The following is a 19,798-nucleotide window of genomic DNA, read 5'->3' as shown; positions in this document are numbered from 1 at the left end:
ATAAATCAAAATTGAAACTTTAAACTTTAAACAAAAGTTTTACTAATTTTAAAAATTTGTGTTTGGGTATCATTTTGTACAACACAGTTATTTTAAACATTTTCATTTTGGCTGCACATGAAGAAAGCGGTAGTAGAATATAAAGTCAGTGAGGGTTTTTAAAAAGAATACGCAATTTTGCCATGCCATGCTGGATTTTTTTAAATTCCATATTTAAAAATATTTATTTCAAGTCACAGAATTTTTCTCAGTAAACACCCCAATGCAATGCATAATTAGCCACCTTAGATGGCCTGTTTGAAAGCACAATATCCATTCATAGTATTTTATGATTCAGCACAGAAAAGAAGTCCTAAGAACAAGAAGAACATGATTAAAAAGAGGAGAGAGGAACAGAGGAAAGAAATAAAAAGCAAGAATAAATGAGATAATTGCAATCACTAAAAATCTACATTCTTAGTCATTGCAGAATACGGTCTCCTTTCTACAGGATGTGTTTATTCCAGAACTGTTATTGCAGCATGGATTTAACTTGCTTGAAGTTAGTCTCATTCATTTAAATGTTTTGTTGTGTACCTGAGAGCATTTAGAAGACCTTCTACACTACTAGGAGATCGGTCCCTAAGAACTTTGATATACTGTTTCATGTCAATTTTTCAGGTTTTGTCAAATGCTCCCACTGGATGTACATGGTCATAGAGGATGATGATACCCACCATGATCTACAAGCAGAGGACACCAGATCCTCATTGTAAATCTGCTTCTGTTTGATGGGGTCTCATGCATGACTCTGCACCAGCTAGCCATGGTGCTTAAACAATCTGTGATATTTTCTATTGGTAAATTATTCTCTGATACAAATTTTGTTGTGTCATCACTTCAGGCTTTCAACATTGGGGCTGCTTCAGCACAAAACAAAGACATTCAGTTTGTCAATCCATTATTTTCTTAATTTTCCCCTTCTGTTGAAACATTTTTAATCCTCATGCAACTCAATGTTCTATACTAGGGAAGCAGACTTGGCCCAATGGATAGTGTTTGCCTACCACATGGGAGGTCCATGGTTCAAACCCCGGGCCTCCTTGACCCATATGGAGCTGGCCCATGCTCAGTGCTGATGCGCGCAAGGAGTGCCCTGCCACGCAGGGGTGTCCCCCGCGTAGGGGAGCCCCACGCTCAAGGAATGCGCCCCGTAAGGAGAGCCGCCCAGCGCAAAAGAAAGTGCAGCCTGCCCAGGAATTGTGCCGCACACACAGAGAGCTGACACAACAAGATGATGCAACAAAAAGAAACACAGATTTCCGGTACCGCTGATAAGGATGGAAGTGGTCACAGAAGAACACACAGCAAATGGACATAGAGAACTGACAACTGGGAGCGGGGGGAGGGGAGAGAAATAAAATTTTTTAAAAAGTTCTATAATAGGTGAAATCATTCTGAATGGCAGGATTTGTCATCTTGAATTCGTCAACCCAGGGTGTGATGTGAAGAATTTCTTTTTTTTTTCTTTTTTGACATGAAGAGTTTCTTAAAATGTTTAGCAAAGGCCTATTCTCACTCTAGATGCTGGGTGGGAGAATATGGGGTACTGGTCAAAGCTCCCAGAGGACCTCTTAATGTTGCTTCTAACCTCTGAGAAAATTCATCTTTCTTTAATTTGCCTTCTACTAGAACTGCACCCCATGCCTTGTCTTGCAGCTTCTCATTTGCTGGATGCTGGATTGTCTCTCCTCGTATTTCATGACCAGTTCCTTTACATGATTGCGAGTCCTCCAAGATACCTTCTGCATTTTTTTTTTTAATTTATCTATTTTCCCCCCTTCCCCTCCTCCCGCTGTGCTGTTTTTGCTGTCTGTGTTGTCTTCTCCTTTTCTCTCCTCTAGGATTCACCGGGGCACTGGCTCACCCCGTAGGCACTCACGTGGGCACTCGTGTGGGCACTGCCTCACCGCGGGCACTGCCTTGCCGTGCGGGCACGCCTTCTCTTCTTCTTTTTCACCAGGAGGCCCCAGGGATTGAACCCAGGTCCTCCCATATGGGAGGCAGAAGCTCTATCATTTGAGCCACACCCGCTTCCCACCTTCTGCAACTTTTAATACTACTTTCATCTGATTATAAATTTTCTTCTCAGATTCTGTAGGCATCGTCAGCCAGTGCGCATGATTCTGTCTTTGTCCCTCTAACCTGCACTTGAGCCTCAGGGCTCTTAACCCTGCCCCTCAGCTCTCCTCTAGACACGAGGGTGGCTCCTCAGCGGCGCTAGGATAGCTCCGAACCAGAGCGGGGGAGTGGGGCAGCAGCAGTGGCCTGTCGGTAGTGTTTTAAAAATGCTGGTTCAATCTCTTTCCTTGTAATTCATCTGTTGAGATCTATTTCTTCTAGAGTCAGTGCGGATTATTCTTGTGTTGCTAGGAATTTGTCCATTTCATCTAAGTTGTCTAATTTGTTGGTATATAGTTGTTTATAGTATCCTTTTATCCTTTTTATTTCTGTGGGTCAATAGAAATGTCCCCCTCTCATTTCTGATTTTTACTTATTTGCATCTTCTCTCTTTTTGCTTTGTCTGTAGAGCTAACAATTTGTCAATATTTTTGATCCTCCAAAAGAACCAATTTTTGGTATTTTTAATTCTCTTAATTGTTTTTTTCATTCTCAATTTCATTTATTTCTGCTCTAATATTTGTTTCTTTCCTTTTGCTTGCTTTGGGATTAGTTTGCTGTTATTTTTATAGTTCCTTCAGGTGTGCAGTTAGATCTCTGATTTTTGGCTCTTCTTTTTTAATGTAATTGCTTGGGGCTATAAATTTCCCTATCAGCACTGTCTTCATTGCAGCCCATAATTTTTTTTTTTAAGATTTATTTTTATTTATTCCTCTCCCCTTCCCACCCTGTTGTCTGCTGTGTCCATTCGCTGTGTGTTCTTCTGTGTCCACTTACATTATCCTGTGGCACTGGGAAACTGCGTCTCTTTTTTGTTGCATCATCTTGCTGCATCAGCTCTCCGTGTGTGCAGCACCACTCCTGGGCGGGCTGTGCTTTTTTCACACAGGGTGGCTGTCCTTCTGGGGCACAATCCTTGCAAATGGGGCACTTCTACGCAGGGATGTCCCTATGTGGCACGATACTCCTTGCTCACAGCAGCACTGCGCGTAGGTCAGCTTACCACACGGGTCAGGAGGCCCTGGGGATCGAACCCAGGACCCTCCATATGGTAGGTGGACGCTCTATCAGTTGAAACACGTCCACTTCTGAAGCCCATGTGTTTTGATATGTTCTCATGTTCATTTCTCTCAAGATTTTTACTGATTTCTCTTGTAATTTCTTCTTTGACCCACTGCGTGTGTATGAATGTAGTGTTCAACTTCCTTATAATTGTGAATTTTCCAGTTCATTGATCATATTATTCAAGTTCTCTGTTTCCTTATTGTCCCTCTGTCTAGATGTTATATCTATTGGTGAGTGGTATATTGAAGTCTGCAACTATTATTGCCAGGACATCTATTTCTCTTTTAAGCGTTGCCAGTGTTTCCCTCATATGTTTTAGGGCACCATGGTCAGGTGCATGAATACTTATAATTGTTATTTCTTCTTGTTGAATTGCTTCTTTGTCTCTTATAACAGATTTGACTTAAAGTCTAATTTGTCTGATATTAGTATAGCTACCCCAGCTCTTTTTTGATTACAAATTGCAAGGAATATCTTTTTCCTACCTATTACCTTCAACCCATTTAGGTTTTTGGGTCTGTTTTAGTTTGCCAAAGGGCTGCCAATGTAAAGTACTAACAATTACTTGGCTTTTATGAAGGGGATTTATTTAGGGTAAAAGCTTACAGTTCTGAGGCCATGAAATGTCCAAATCAAGCCACCAATAGTTGCTTTCTCACCAAAGTCAGCTACTGTTGATCCTATTGTCTGGCTATGTTGTGAAGCAAAATGGCCATCAATCTCTGCTGAGGTATCTGCCTTCCCCTCTAGAATCTACCATCTCCTAGAGCCCAGCCTTGGGCAACCAGGCACGGGGCTTGTATCTTTCCGGGCCTCCTCTCTCAGTTGTGGCTGCTCTTCTTTCTTCTTGAGATCAGCTGTAAGCCATCAGGAACATGGCTCATCTTTCCCTGGACCTCAGCTCCTTGAGCCTCCCAGGGCTTCTATTTTCCTGCATTCCTCTCTCTCGCATGGTAGGATCAATTATAATATAGTGGTGCACTTTTACTTTGTGTCTCCATTTGTATCAGACCTAGCAAGAAGGCAGAGGCTCAACCTGAGTCACTGAGGTAGTCTAATCAAAAAGGGTCTCACAACAACAGGAATAGATTAGTTTAAGAACATAATCTTTGTGGGATTCATAAAAGATGAGTCTCTTGTAAACAGCATGTAGTTGGATCATACATTTTCATCCTTTCTGCCTGTCTGTTGTCTTTTGATTGGAGAGTTCAACCATTAACATTCAATGTTGCTATTGTAAAGGCACCATGCACTTCAACCATTTTATACTTTAGTTTTGTTTTTTTAAAGATTTATTTATTTATTTAATGCCTCCCCCCCCCCCCCCCCCCCCGCTTTCCCTCCTCCTGCTCTACTGCTTTTGCTGTCTGTGTTGTCTTCTCTTCTCATTTTCTCTCCTCTAGGATTCACTGCATTCCATCTTGAAGACCTCTGATGTGGAGAGAGGTTCCCTGTCAATTGTGCCACCTCAGTTCCTGGTCTCTGCTGCACTCCACCTTGACTCTCCCCTTGTCTCTCTTTTGATACATCATCGTCTTGCTGCGTGACTCACTTGCGCAGGGTACTGGCTCAGCACACAGGCACTCATGCAGGCACTGGTTTGACATGTGGGCACTCTCCTGGGCACTGGCTCACTGTGCAGGCATGCTTTCTCTTCTTTTTCACCAGGAGGCCCCAGGGATCAAACCTGGGTTCTCCCAGGTATGGGAGGTGGAATCTCTATCACTTGAACCACATCCACTTCCCTATACTTTAGTTTTTATATATCATAATGTTTTTTTCCTCATTTTTATCAGAGTTGTGCTGTCATCACCTCAATTTTAGAATGCTCTCTTTACTCCAGAAGGAAAAATCCCATACATCCTTATATCCCCCTATTGTCCCTTGGTAGTGAAGAAATATCTTCTTGCCTTTGCTGCAAAATATTATAATATTACTGTTAACTATCATCCATAAGTTACATAAATTGTAATTTTCCGGTGTATCATGATATTCTTAGCACTTTGCAAAATAAGATTATTAAGCGTCTTCATCTACCACCAAAATCATGATTCTAATTCCCTAGATTATTCTCTAGTTTCCTTTCAGTTGACATTTACTTCCACAGACTGCCCCTTTCAGCCACAATCTCATTTATAAATCAGCAATGTTAGTTATGCTCATTATAATACATTACTCTCAACTCTCTTCATTTCCACACTTTTACAATTAACCTTATTAATAATGCTGTATACATTAAGCATCATTTTCCATTCTCAACCCACCTTCTATTTCCTAGTAACCTATATTCTAGAGTTTACCTCTGTGAGTTACGCAATGTATTTGGTTTATATTAGTGAGACTATACAATATTTGTCCTTCTGTGTTGATCATATTTCACTCAACATATTATCCTCTAGATTCATCCATGTTATCATACGCATACCAATTTCATTTCTTCTTACAGCTAAATAGTATTCCATTGTGTGTATGTACCACATTTTGTTTATCCATTCATCAGATGATAGACACTAGATGAACATCGGTGTGCATGTAGTGTATTTTAAATCTTTACTATTGTGCCTTTCAATCCATAATTTGTTATGTTTCTTTTTATACTTCCAAAATCTTCTTTATGTTTATGCACTGTGTTCTGTCTTCTTAATATTCTGTATCTCTTAATGCATATTTTCCTACATCTCCTTGAATTGATTTAGGTTTGTTTGAATTTCTTTTATTAGTACTTCCACATTCTGTATCTCCTCTGAAGTTTTCATTTGTTCCTTTGAGCTATATCTTCCTGCTTCTTAGTAGGGCTTGTAATTTTTTGCTCATTTCTAGACATCTAATGAACTTGATGTGTTAACTCTGAAGATCAGTTTCATTTTCCTTTTTTCAATCAGTTTCTATTGTCTATGGATTTAGTTTTAATTGGCTTTGTGTTAAGGCTCTTCTTTGACACTTGGTCCAAAGGATCTTATTCTTGACCTTTAGAATAGGCTATGTTTAACTGATCAGATTTTCTTAGCTCTTCTTCATTGAATTCTTGCCCTGGATATGTGGTACAATTTTTTTTTTTTGGGTACAATTTTTAAGATTGCACTTTTGGGTACCCTCAGGAGTAAACATCCCTTCCTCTCTCTGTTTCTTCTCTGGAAACCTTGATCTGTTATGTTTGTTTTTGTGTGTAATTTTATCCACAGTCCTTTAATTTGTTTAAATTTTGTCATTCAGTGTCCAGTTTTCCTTATTCTTTTCAGTTCTGGGACCCTCCTGTCATACAGCAGTTCAGTTTAAACCCCCTCCCCATTTTTTCTCTGTTAGGCTTTCCTGCCTCTGGTTTCTTACCCATTAGGGTACCTTGCCCCAAGGAGTCAGATGGGGTCAATCCAGATAGGTAGGTTGTTCCAAAAAAGTCCACTTTGTGCTTAGATGGTCCAGTCAACAGAAAATGGATTGAGTGAACACAGCACCTGCCAGCCACCTTGGTTCTTCTTTTTTCTCCCCTCGGGGTCTTTTTATATGCAGTACTCCTCAGCATCTTGTGTTCCACCCTAGGTCCCTGTGAACTTGGGACTGTGCTAGGAGAGACAGGGTTCTATCATTGCTGGGAGCGGCTCTGTAGTCCCTGGTATGAGGTGGAAGGGATCAGGACAACTGCCTCTGAGCAACTCCCAAGCTATGTAGCACTGAGTGAGGGGAAGGGGAATGGCCCAGTGGTCCAGGACAGAAGTTTCCTATCTGATCATTTTCTTTTTCTTTCATTCAGCATTTGTGGAGTCCTTTTTCAGTCTCTACTGTCCTCCAGAATTCTAAGCAAGTGGGATTTGTCCTTTTATTTGCTGAATCTTAGGGAGGTTTTTTAAGGGGATGTCTCATGTCGCCATCTTGATGACATCACTCACAATAGCCAAGACATTCTTGAAAAAAAATTAATTTGGAGGGCCTCCCCTACCTTATCAAGACATATAAAGCAACACTGGTTAAGACATTTCTCCAAAGGAAATATACAAGTGGCCAATAAGCACATGAAAAGATATTCACATCATTGGTCATCAGGGAAATGAAAATGAAAATGAAAATGAGATCCCACTTCACACCCACTAGGGTGGCTATTACTAAAACAACAGAAAATACATGTTGGTGAGGATTTGGAGAAATTGGGACCCCTATACATTGTTGATGGGAATATAAAATGGTAGAACCACAGTGGAAATTAGTTTGGCAGTTCCTCAGAATGTTTAACATAAAATGTTGAACATAAAATTACCATATGACTCAGCAATCCCACTTCTAAAAATATACCCAAAAGTCTTTTTTTTTTTTTTTTTTTTGAGGCACTGGGGTCCAGAGATTGAACTTGGAACCTTGTATGTGGGAACCCAGTGCTGCCATATTGGCTCCCCTGAGTTGGTTTTTTGTTTTGTTTACTGTTTGTTCTTTTTTTTGTTGTTTTTCTATGAGGCACCAGGAACTGAACCCAGGATCTCCCATCTGTGAAGAAGGAGCTCAACCACTTGAGCCACATCCACTCCCCACCCAACAGTTTTAAAAGCAGGGACTCAAATATTTATACACCAATGTACATAGAAGCATATGCACAAATAGCCAAAAGATGGATGCAACCCATCTGTCCACAACTAATGAACAAATAAAATGTGCTATATATGTATACACTGTGGAATATTTTTCAACCATAAGAAGAAATGAAGTGCTGATAAATGCTGTAACATGGATGAACCTTGAAGACATCTTGTTAAGTGAAATAAGCCATACAAAAAGACAAATATTGTATGATCTTGCTTACATAAAATACTTTGAATAAACAAATTCCAGGAAGTGGATATGGCTCAATGGAGAGAGCTTCCACCTACCATATAGGAGGTCCAGGGTTCGATACCCAGGGTCTCCTGGCCCATGTGGTGAGCTGGCCCATGTGGAGTGCTGCCACATGCAAGGAGTGTTGCCCCGCACAGGGTTGCCCTTGTGCAAGGAGTGGCCTCCCCATGCAAGGAGTGCAGCTCCGTGCAGGAGGGCAGACTGCCCAGGAGTGGTGCTGCCCACATGGAGAATTGATGCAGCGAGACGATGCAACAGAGAAGAGACACAGAGAAGAGATAATATGAGACACAGCGAACTAGAGAGCTGAGGTGGAGCAAGAGAATGATCACCTCTCTCCTACTCAGGAAGGCCCAGGATGGGTTCCCAGAGCCATCTAATAAGAATACAACAGACACAGAAGAACACACAGCGAATGGACACAGAGAGAAGACAATGGGGGAAAGGGGGGAAATAAAAAATATAAATAGGGGGTCGTCGGATGTGCTGACCTGATGCTCCAGCAGGGCCGAGGCCCCGCGCAGGGCTCCCCGTGTGCGAGGCTCCCCGTGTGTGGGGCGGGGCCTGTCTGGCCCGCGGGCAGGCGAGCAGCACTGGCCTTGAACCCTCAGGCGGAGCGCACAGCCCCTCCTCAGACGCCCGCCTGCGCCGGGCTCTGAGCCCGTTTTGGTGGCCATTAACTTGCTGTGGGAATCATGGTACAGCAATTTGTCTTGTATAGATATCTCGGAGAGGCACTAGCAACAATGATGAGGCACCAGGAACCAAACCTTGGACATCCTATGTGGGCAGCAGGTTGAACTTCATGCACTCGCAGCATCTTTCTTACCTGCTCTGTTATCCTACCGCTGACCCCTCTTCTTCAAGTTGTATTTGCTGATTCTTTATCTCTTGCTCACCGGGTTGTAAATCACTCCCATAAGGTTTACATTCATCTCTCCCTGCCCTGTGCCCAGCTTTAATAGAGTGTAAAGAGGGGAGACGGTGTCTCTTTCCAGCATCTCTATGACGACCCTCCTGGCTGGGGAGGTGGTTTCAGACCCTCACATTTGCAGCCCTTGGATGTCGTTGAGGCTCACTGTGGGCTTTGAGGGCAGCCCAACTTGGATGGAATTGTGACTCTTGTGAAGTCATTTCCACAGTGGTTTACCTTAAGTCAGACTTCCCTGTACTTAGATCCTGACATGTACTTGGGGGGTCACTTCAGGAAAAGTACTTTGAGATCTTTGTACCTATTCCTCATCTATAAAATGGTGATTTAAAAAAACATTAAAAAAAAATATATATATATATATATTTAAAAAGAAAACTAAAAAACTAATTCCTAGAGACACAGTAACAGATTACCAGGAGACTGGTGGGGAGGGAAGGTTAGGGGAAGGGATATTTTTGTTTAAAGGGTATAGAGTTTCTATTTTAAATGATAAAGATATTTGGGTAATGAATGTTGGTGACGGTAGCACAATATTGGTAATGTAATACCACTGAATTATACACTTGAAAGTGGTTAAAATGGGAAATTATTGAGTTGGATTTATGTCACTACAATAAAAAGTTTTTAAAAGTTATAAAAAAGGACCTAGCGTACACCTACAAACTGAGATTGATCATAGACCTAAATGTTAAAATTAAAGCTTTAAGAAAACAGGAAAATATTTTCAAGATCTTGAGATAGGTAAGAATTTCTTAAATAGAATCCAAAAAGTAGTAAACATGATAGATAGATAGATAGAGAGATATTAAATCTGAGTACTGATGCACGATTTTCCCCCTAAAGAAAGTGTTGGAGTGTTCCAAAGCAGTTACTCCCGGTATACATGCAAAGAAGGGTAGCATTGCTGAGATTTCTGTGGTGCTGACAGCTTAAATGTTTTTCAGCTATTGCATTTCTTATAAGGAACGCAAACATGAACAGTTACAGCAAGTACTACTGACAGAACAAGTCAGTGTGGAAGAGGCGCCCAGTCCTTGACCATGGCCTTTGCTCTGGTCTCCCTCTTTGAGGAATACAGCCATGCTGAGCACAGCCATCGCTGAACTGAGAATAAGTGTCCACTGAAAGATGACTGGTTAAAAGAAAAAAAAGTACATGGCAAGATGTCCCCTCAAACTTGAAAATGCCAGTGGATAAGGATAATCACCAAAAGACAAATCCTAAATGTTATTAGCCCCCTCTGTGGGAGAACACAGAGAGAAGTTAGGGATATTTGATAGCTCTAACAATAGAAGAATCCAAAAGAGCCAACTACTTTCACTGAAAGTGATGATAGGCCAGTCTGAGAACAACTGACACTAGAGTGGTTTTGCTTTATCCAGCAACACATGAACGTAAGGAGTTGGTAGAAAGGCCTGATAAACTCCAAAACTGAACAGTTAGGATCCCGTGCAGGACAAGGCCACACACAGGAATCAGGTTAGGGACAACTGAGACCTAGTAAAGAGAGAGGTTCTGGATATAAGTAGGAAAGGACAACGGAGCCAAGTGATCTCCAAAAGCAGACTGACATCGTTTTTGAACACTACACAAAAGCAACAGAATAAAAGAGCTCTGTGAAGTACAAACACTACCCTGAACTACACCTCCTAGTAATTCAGGAAAATTAAATTCACCAACACATGAGCACCAGAAAAATATCAAGAGTAAACCTCATATAAAATTATTATTATGCACCAGAAAAATATCAAGAGTAAACCTCACATAAAATTACTATTAAAAAATATACAATAAGGAACACAATAACATCTCTGCAGATAAGGAAAACACATCAGAAAGATATGTACAGAATACATCAAAACAGCAATATATTTCTTCAAAAAAGCTAAAAAACTTCAAGAAAATTATTCGAGACATGAAAGAACAACATTAATCAGGAAAAGAAAAATTCAAATGAAGTGGTAGAACCCAAGAAGGAATTAGAAATAAAAAAGAAAAATTATTTCAGAAATGAATACTAAGCAAGAAGGAAAATAAGACTGAATAAACACAACATACAGCGTCATATGGGGAAAAAAGTAAAATGGAGGAATTTTTTTTTATATATATATATCAAAAAGAAATGGAGACCAGGCCAAATGGCCAATCAACTCCTAATTGTGGATATCCTGTGCTCACTACCCATGATAAGGGAGATTTGGAATATGGAGCCTGTGTTGGCCACAGATCTGGACATAGTTATTAATCTGCTATGAAAAATCCTGAATTATGGAAGTAGATGTGTTGAAGCAGAATGTTGATTGCCTCAGCCAGATTCACAGTCTGAGTAGGGATTGCCCACTGTTGCAAAAGTGGTGAACCTACAGATTTTGGAAACCAGTGGGAATCTGACATATATTTAAAACATTCTGTTTTGGATCTAGTAATAAAGAAAATGGAACTTTGTACCACTTACATCACACTCACAAATTGTGTCAATTAATGAGGCTTGGTGTACTCTCCTCATCTAGAGAAACCTGAAATTACCGTATTCACACAAGAAACCACCAATACTGTGATGGGAATTATTTGGAAAGTTTAATGACAAACAACATATTCAATGCAAAGAAAGGGTAATGTGGACAGGGTGGTCAGCAGACTTAAGGCAACAGGGCAGCACTAATCTGTGAGAAACCATTCAGTGGTAACAGGAAATATGGAGCCAGAGGGCTGAGGGCATGGCAAATACAGAAGTTGAGAAGCAACAGTGTCTACAGGTGTTTATTATTCCTCTCCTCATTCCATATTTTGTTTGTTAGGAAGGACATACCTGTAAAGAAATTGAGTTAATTAGGAAAGGAATATTAGAACAGGAATGAATTTGCTATTGCTTGGTCTTTTTGCTACCTTTTTTTGGTAGGAAAAATATTTTGTTCCAGTAGAAGTTTTGTTCTGTTTATTATTCAAGAAGTGAATTTAAATCTGATATTTCTCAAAGCCCCTAAATATTAGAGTGAAAAAAAGGAATGGATTTCTTCGATTCTGTAATTTTAGAACATCCAAATATAAATTTCTTGTGGGTTTTGATCCTTAAGTTTGTTACTATCATAGACAGAAATATTCCCCTTGGCTTTCTCGGAAGGAATTCTGTTTTCAGAGGGCTAGGGAAGTATTCTTAAACTTTGAGAGTCTAAGAAAGGCCTCGGGAGCTTCTTAAAATGCAGATTTCTATTGCTTCAACCCCAGAAATTCTGTTAGGTCTGGAGTATTGCCCAGGAATCTTGACTTTTCTTGTTTTTTGTTTATTTTTGTTTTGCTTTGTTTCTTTATTATACTGCAGGGAATTCTACTCCAGGTGGTCATCATCTCACACTTTGAGAAACACTAGGCTCTGACACTAGAGTGGAACTGATTCCTTGCCACTGATTACGAGTACAGAGGGATCCTTTTTACTGTTTCTGTTGCTGCCTAGGACCAAAAAATCCACCAGACAAAGCTGAATTTTTGGGTTCTACAAATGCCACAGCCATTTTGTGTGCATAGCTAATTTATTTACTGGGTCTTTTATCTCCCACTGACTATAGGGCTTAGATTTAATTTAGGAGATGGGTTTTTTAATTGTATGTGTAAAACAGGTAACACAAAACATCTCTAGTTCATTTTAGTTTCTGAAAATGGAGCAGGATATATTTTTTTCCTAATTTACGTGGCAACCAAATGAACCAATTTAGTTGTTTCAGAGGAGATACAAGTGTCTCAGGAGAATCGACTTATTTTACTAGATGTTGAATAATTTGTATGAGTTTTAATTTAATTTTAAATTTTTGGCCAAAAGGATAGAAATAATTAATTTTCACTGATACATCTTTATTATCTTGGCCTTTGAGTATAGCAGAATTAAGAGATAAGCATTATCATGAAGGTGGTCTTCCCAGGGCAAGGTTTATTCAGTGCACTCCAGATGTGCTGACCCCTACAATTTCCCCAAATGTGGGAACATCGACTACATAATTTGTGGTAGTGGGTGACTGCGTTCGTGCTCTCCCATTAATTAAATAAATAAAAATAAAAAGGAAAAGGAAAGAAAAAGAAATAGAGGGGAAAAAATGGAAAGGGAAATTTCTGGAATGATGGTAATGTTCTAAATATTTTTTGTATATAAGTTTGTTTTAAAAATTGATTTTATTGGTACCTATTAATAAAGCATACAATTCATCCAAAGTGTACAATCAATGATATTTGGTATAATCACATAGTTGTGCATTTATCACTTCAATCATTATTAGAGCATTTCATTATTTCAATATTAATAATAAAATAAATCTTGATAGAAGTTTGAGTTATATGTAGTTATTTATGCCTTAAAAGTCATCAAATACATAATTAAAGTATGTACATTTCATTTATGTAATTGTACCTCAAAAGGAATGAATACTGATGGGAACACTAGTTAATGATGTGCATCCAGAAATGTTTAAGGAGAAGTGTATTCATTTATGCAACTTAAAGTGCATTAAAATAGTAGGATTGAGGGATGGACAGATGATAGATGGATGGATAGATACATGATAAAAATACAAGGATAGAAATAAGTTAATGGCAGATCCAGATGGTGAATATACACGTGTCCACTGTAAAATTTTTTCAACTTTTTTTTATGTTGGAAATTTGCATAAGACTAGGGAAAAAGATAAAAACCAAATGAAAGAAATGGGCACCCTGCTACTGGTCATGTCAGAGTATCTGGTATTGAACTTGCTGAACCACCATAAGCAAATGGAAAACTGGCAAATATCTGAAACAATAGTTTTCAGACATTGGGTAATATGCCACCCAAATTGAGATCCCTGAGAGAAGGGAAACAAACAGGTGAGGCCAGCCACACCCTGGCCACTGGATGGATCATACAGTGTATAAATAAAATAAAACAAAACAAAAAACACAGCATGGTATTGGTACAAGGATAGGCATATTGACGAGTGGAATTGCATTGAGAGTTCAGCAATACAGTCTCACATCTATGGCCAATTGATTTTTTAAAAAAGATCTATTTAGGGAAGTAGTTGTGGCTCAACTGGTAAAGCGTCCGCCTACTATATGGAGGGTCTAGGGTTCAATACCCAGGGCTTCCTGACCCATGTGGTGAGCTGGCCCACGCGCAGTGCTGCCACACACAAGGAGTGCTGTGCCACACAGGGGTGTCCCCCGCGTAGGGATGCCCCACGCGCAAGGAGTGTGCCCCGCCAGAAGAGCCGCCCCATGCGAAAAAAGCACAGCCCGCCCAGGAGTGGTGCCGCATACTTGGAGAGCTGATGCAGCAAGATGACGCAACAAAAAAAGCAACACAGTTTCCCGGTGCCGCATGACAGGAATGCAAGCAGACACAGAAGAACACACAGCAAATCAACACAGAGAGCAGACAAGGGGGGGAGGGGGGAAGGGGAAAGAAAGAAATAAAAATAAATCTTTGAAAAAAAATGGACAAAAGACATTTCCTACAAAGATGATATACAAATGGCTAAAAGGCACATCACTAGCTATTAGGGAAATGCAAATTGAAACCACAATGAGATATCATTTCACACCCACTGGATTGGCCACTACTGAGAAAAACAAAAAACTACAAGTGTTAGAGAGGATTTGGAGAAATATGAACACTCATTCATTGCTGATGGGAATGTAAAATATTGCAGACACTGTGGAAGACAGTTTGGTGGTTCCTCAGGAAGGTTAAGTATAGAATTACCATATGATTTAGCAATCCTGCTACTAGATATATACCCAGAAGAACTGATAGCCAGGATTTGAACAGATACTTGAACACCGGTATTCTTGGCGGCATTAATCACAAATGTCAAATGAAAAGAAGCAACCCAAGTGTCCATCAACTGATGAACAGATAAACAAAATGTGGTATATACATACAATGGAATATTATTCAGCTGTAAAAAGGAATGAAGTCCTTGATATATGTGACATGGATGAACCTTGAAAACATTATGTTGAGTGAAATAAGCCAGACACAAAAGAACAAATATTGTTTGATTTCAATGTTATGAACTAATTATAATAAGAAACTAATAGAGTAAGAGTCTAAAATATAGGTTCCCAGGGGCATAGACTGGGAGTAGAGAATGGGGAGCTGATGGTTATTTTGTACATAATTTCTATTTGACTGATGTTTGGAAATGATTGGTGGTGGTGGTAACACATTAGTGTAAGTGTTAATAACAGCACTGAATAATGTAGGTGAATGTGGTTAAAAGGGGAAACTTTAGATCATATATGTTACTAGAATGAAAATTAAAAGGAAACCTAGGGCTGTATAACACAGTGAACCCTATTTTAGACAATGGACTATAGTTAATAGTATAAGAATGTTCTTTCATTAATTATAACAAAAGTATGGCACTAGGACAAGGTGTTAATAATAGGGTAGTAAACGGGAAAAATACACCTAATGTAAACTATGGACAATAGTTAATTATACTAATTAAATAATCTTTCATCAATTGTTACAATGGTAACTACTGTTAAGAAAAAAAAATAGTACAATTACAAAAAGTGCTATCATCAATTTTAACATACGTTCCACACCAATTCCACACCAACACACCAGTGTTGGTGGAGAGGTGGTGTGTGGGAATCCTATATTTTATGTACAATTGGTCTGTAAACTTACAATTTCTCTAATAAAAAATAATAAAAACAAAAAATGCATTGGCTATTATTGCAACATTTTGAATTTGATGTAAACTTTAAAATCAGTTTATCAGTTTCCACAAAACGTGATGATTATGTTGAATTTAGATCAGCCTGGGAGAATTGACATTTTAATGCTCAATCAAGTCTCCCAATCTATGCAAACGATAGATTTCCCCAGTAGGCTTTTTTTTAAAAAAATGCATATTTTTCACTACATTATTCCTACATATTTGATTTCATAATGCTATTGCAAACAGTATCAACTTTTTTCAAATCGTTTACTGCTAACATATAAAAATACAATTTTTGAGTGTATCGGCCTGGTAGCTAACCACCTTGCTAAATCCCTTATTATTTCTAATAGTTTGCCATAAATTCTTTTGATTTTTCTCCATATGCAGTCACGTTAATTGCAAAAGAGTTTTATTCTTCCTTTCATTCCTTTTATTCCTTTTATCTTGCCTTATTCAACTGACTAGAACCTCATGCGATGTTGAATAGAAGTGGTAATACTGAGCGCCTTTGTCTTGTTCTGGCACTCAGGAAGGATTTCATTATTAAGATGTTAGTTGTAATTTTTTTGTAGAATCCCTTTTTTTCCTAATAAAGTTTCCCTCTATTCTTAGTTGCTGGGGTGTGTGTGTGTGAATGGTTGTGGAATTTTATCAAATGATTTGTTTTTATCTAGATGATCATAGTCTCCTTTAGGTTGTTAATGTGGCAAATTACAATTGATTTTCAAAATATTAAACCAATCTTTTATTCCTGAAATAACCCTAGTTTTGATGGACCATCTTTTTTATCACTGGAATCAATTGCTAATATTTTGGTTAGAATTTTTTTTAGTATGTTCTTAAGAATGACCAGTAATTTTCCTTGCTTGTATTATTCTTGTCAGGTTTTGTTATTAGGATATTACTGGCATTATAAAACAAGTTGGAAAGTGCTCCCTTCTTTCTATTCTCTGAGAGTATATGCACAAGATTGACTTTTTTTTTTTTTTTCATTAAATATTTGGTAGATTTCACTAGAAAAGTGGGCCAGGTCTAAAGTGATCTTTGTGAAAAGGTGTGTGATTTCAGGGTCAATTTCTTTAACAGAGACAGGCTATGAAGACTTTCTATTTCTTGTTGGGTTAGATTTGATATATTGTGTTTTTCAAGGGATTTGTTCATTACATCAAATTTGCCAATTTCTTTTTTTTTTTTTTTTTTTATTATTATTTTTAAATTACATTAAAAAAAATATATGAGGTCCCATTCAACCCCACCGCCCCCGCCCCCCACTCCCCCCACAGCAACACTCTCTCCCATCATCGTGATACATCCATTGCACCTGGTAAGTTCATCTCTGAGCATCACTGCACCCCATAGTCAATGGTCCACATCATAGCCCAGACTCTCTCACGTTCCATCCAGTGGGCCCTGGGGGGATCTACAGAGTCCCGTAATTGTCCGTGAAGCACTATCCAGGACAACTCCACGTCCCGAAAAAGCCTCCACATCTCATCTCTTCCTCCCGTTCCCCACACCCAGCAGCCCCCATGGCTACCGTTCCCACACCCATTTCACATTTCCTCTGTGGACATTGGATTGGTTGTGTCCATTGCACACCTATGTCAAGTGAGGGCTTAGATTCCACATGGGTACTGGATGCACTCTTCCCGCTTCTAGTTGTAGACACTTTAGGCTCCATGTTGTGGTGGTTGACCTTCTTCAACTCCATGTTAGCTGAGTGGAGTAAGTCCAATAAGTCAAAGTGTAGGAGCTGAAGTCTGTTGAGGCTCTGGGCCTGGGTGTCATATTATCAGTCCAGAGATTCAAATCCCCTACATATATCTTAAACTCAGCACCAACTACAATTCCAATAAAGTAGCATGCAAGTCTTGTGAAAAGAGATCCCCTCTGAGTCCATTTCCATCACGCAGAAACACCAGCTCCAAAGAAGGGCCATCTGTCGTGGCAGTGAACCCCTTCTGCCATGACCATAGAACCCGTGGGTCTCTTTATCCCTCAAAAGAACCAATACCTGGGGTTGTATCTACCTTATCTGCCTCTTAGACTCTGTTCAGTTGTACATAGGGGTATTCCTTCTGACAACCTCCAGACTCTTTTTTAGAGACTCACAGCCTTATAATCTCATTTCTCCTTTCCATTCCCCCTTACATGAGGTCAAACCGCTTCCCGAAGTCATGTTATTATATGTATTATAGGTATATTCTGCTGTTCCGCATTGAATCTTTAATTCAAGGTCATTTTCTAGTTGCTTCTTCAGCTGGTATGTGGTAGTGATCCCTCGGTGCCAGGGAGGCTCATCCCCAGGTGTCGTGTCCCACGCTGGGGGGAATGCATCACATCTACACGCTGAGTTTGGCTGTGAGAGTGGCCACATTTGAGTAACATGAAGGCTGTCAGGAGGAAACCCCCAGGCACAATGCTACTCTAGGCCTTGTTCTTATTGCAGGTGCATAGGCTCAAAAGTGTAGCCATTAGTATCAAGAGCCCACTGTTGGGCCCTCCTTCCTTCCTGGTTCTTGCCGTTGCACCTGGAGGATTGCCGCTGCTCTCCCAGGGCCCACAACAGTGACCCCCCGGCCAGGAGCCCAGTACCCCCCCAGCTGTTGTTTTTAATTGTTTCCACTATGAGTATATATAGACATTACCATATACCCTGGGCATATGCCCTGTATAACTCCCTGTCAACCATATATATCCTGTCAATAACATCCCATATCAGTATTCCTCCACTGCCATTGTTGAAGCACTCTGTGATCCAAAACTTCCCGTAAAGTGAATCCCAACATAATGTCAGCTTCAGAAGAGTCTTAGATCACTGAAATTCATATATACAATATACAGTATTTCCCCAGATCCACCATAAAACCTTTTCCCTTGCACAGCAATAATCTTTTAACTTATTCATATCATATTTCCTGAAACTGATGTACAGATTCCTAAACTATAGTTTTCAAACAAGGTAACATTTGTGCTTACTATGTGGTCCATACTTTAGGTTGTACAGTTTTCTAAATTTTTTAGTTATCCTATGTTTTGTCTTATGGTTTTCATTATTAGTCTGTCGTCCCCTATATGTTTTTGGTGTAATATTAGCTGTTTTATATTCATCCTCGTGTACTCTCACATAACTCCTCTTTTGCCCCCTTATTTACCTTTGTTCTATCCATAAATTTGCCAATTTCTTTGACCTAAGTTGTTTATAATATCCTCTTAGGTTTTTAAAAAGATTTATTTATTTATTTTACTTATTCCTGCCCTGCTTGTTGTGTTTGCTGTCTGCTCTCAGCTCTCCATGGTGGTGTGGATCAGTTTGCCTTCACCAAGAGGCCCTGGGGTTGCTTCCCAGGGCCTCCCACATGGTAGACGGGAGCCCACTCGCTTGATCGACATCTGCTTCCCTCCTCTTAGATTTAAAAATATATATATTTTAAATTTATTTTTAAAAGATACATAGATCACACAAAATGTTACATTAAAAAATATAGGGGAAATGGATGTGGCTGAATCAATTGGGCTCCCATCTACCATATAGGAGGTCCAGGGTTCGATGCCCAGGGCCTCCTGGTGAGGGCAAGCTGGCCCTCGTGAGTGATGGGGAATGAGGGAATGCTTCCCCACACAGAAGTGTCACCCTGCGTGGAAATGCTGTCCACCGCAGGAAAGCCACCCTGCGCAGAAGTGCCGGCCGATGCGAAGAGCTGGCACAGCAAGATGACATAACGAGACACAGAGGAGAGAAAATAAGAAGATGCAACAGAACAGGGAGCTGAGGTGGTGCAAGAGAGTAATCCCTTTTCTCCCACTCCAGAAGGTCCCAGGATCGGTTCCCAGAGCTGCCTAATGAGAATAGAAGCAGACACAGAAGAACACACAGCAAATAGAGAGAGCAGACAATGGGGTGAATGGATTGGGATTGGGGGGAAATATAAATAAAAAATAAATCTTTAAAAAAAATAGGAGATTCTCATATACTCCACTCCTCACACCCCCCACTTTTCCCACATCAACAACTTCTTTCATTAGTGTCATACATTTATTGCATTTGATGAATACATTTTAGAGCATTGTTACACAGCAAAGACAATAGTTTACATTGTACTTTATATTCTTTCCCAGTCCA

At 39.7% G+C, this 19,798-nt stretch overlaps 1 non-coding gene and 1 pseudogene across 1 annotated transcript; one reads left to right on the top strand and one right to left on the bottom strand.

Annotated features, from left to right (window-relative positions):
* Positions 1 to 511: 511 nt before the first annotated feature.
* Positions 512 to 2,144, bottom strand: LOC101430683 (CYFIP-related Rac1 interactor B-like; annotated as a pseudogene).
* A 10,705-nt stretch (positions 2,145 to 12,849) lies between these two features.
* Positions 12,850 to 13,005, top strand: LOC111759488 (U1 spliceosomal RNA). The gene has a single exon (XR_002793458.2). It is a non-coding gene; the product is annotated as a U1 spliceosomal RNA (small nuclear RNA).
* Positions 13,006 to 19,798: the final 6,793 nt, after the last annotated feature.

Source organism: Dasypus novemcinctus, chromosome 15 (genome assembly GCF_030445035.2).
Source record: "Dasypus novemcinctus isolate mDasNov1 chromosome 15, mDasNov1.1.hap2, whole genome shotgun sequence".
Taxonomy (NCBI): Eukaryota; Metazoa; Chordata; class Mammalia; order Cingulata; family Dasypodidae; genus Dasypus; species Dasypus novemcinctus.
Note: the sequence above shows the minus strand (reverse complement) of the source record. Positions and strands in the feature narration are given on the sequence as shown.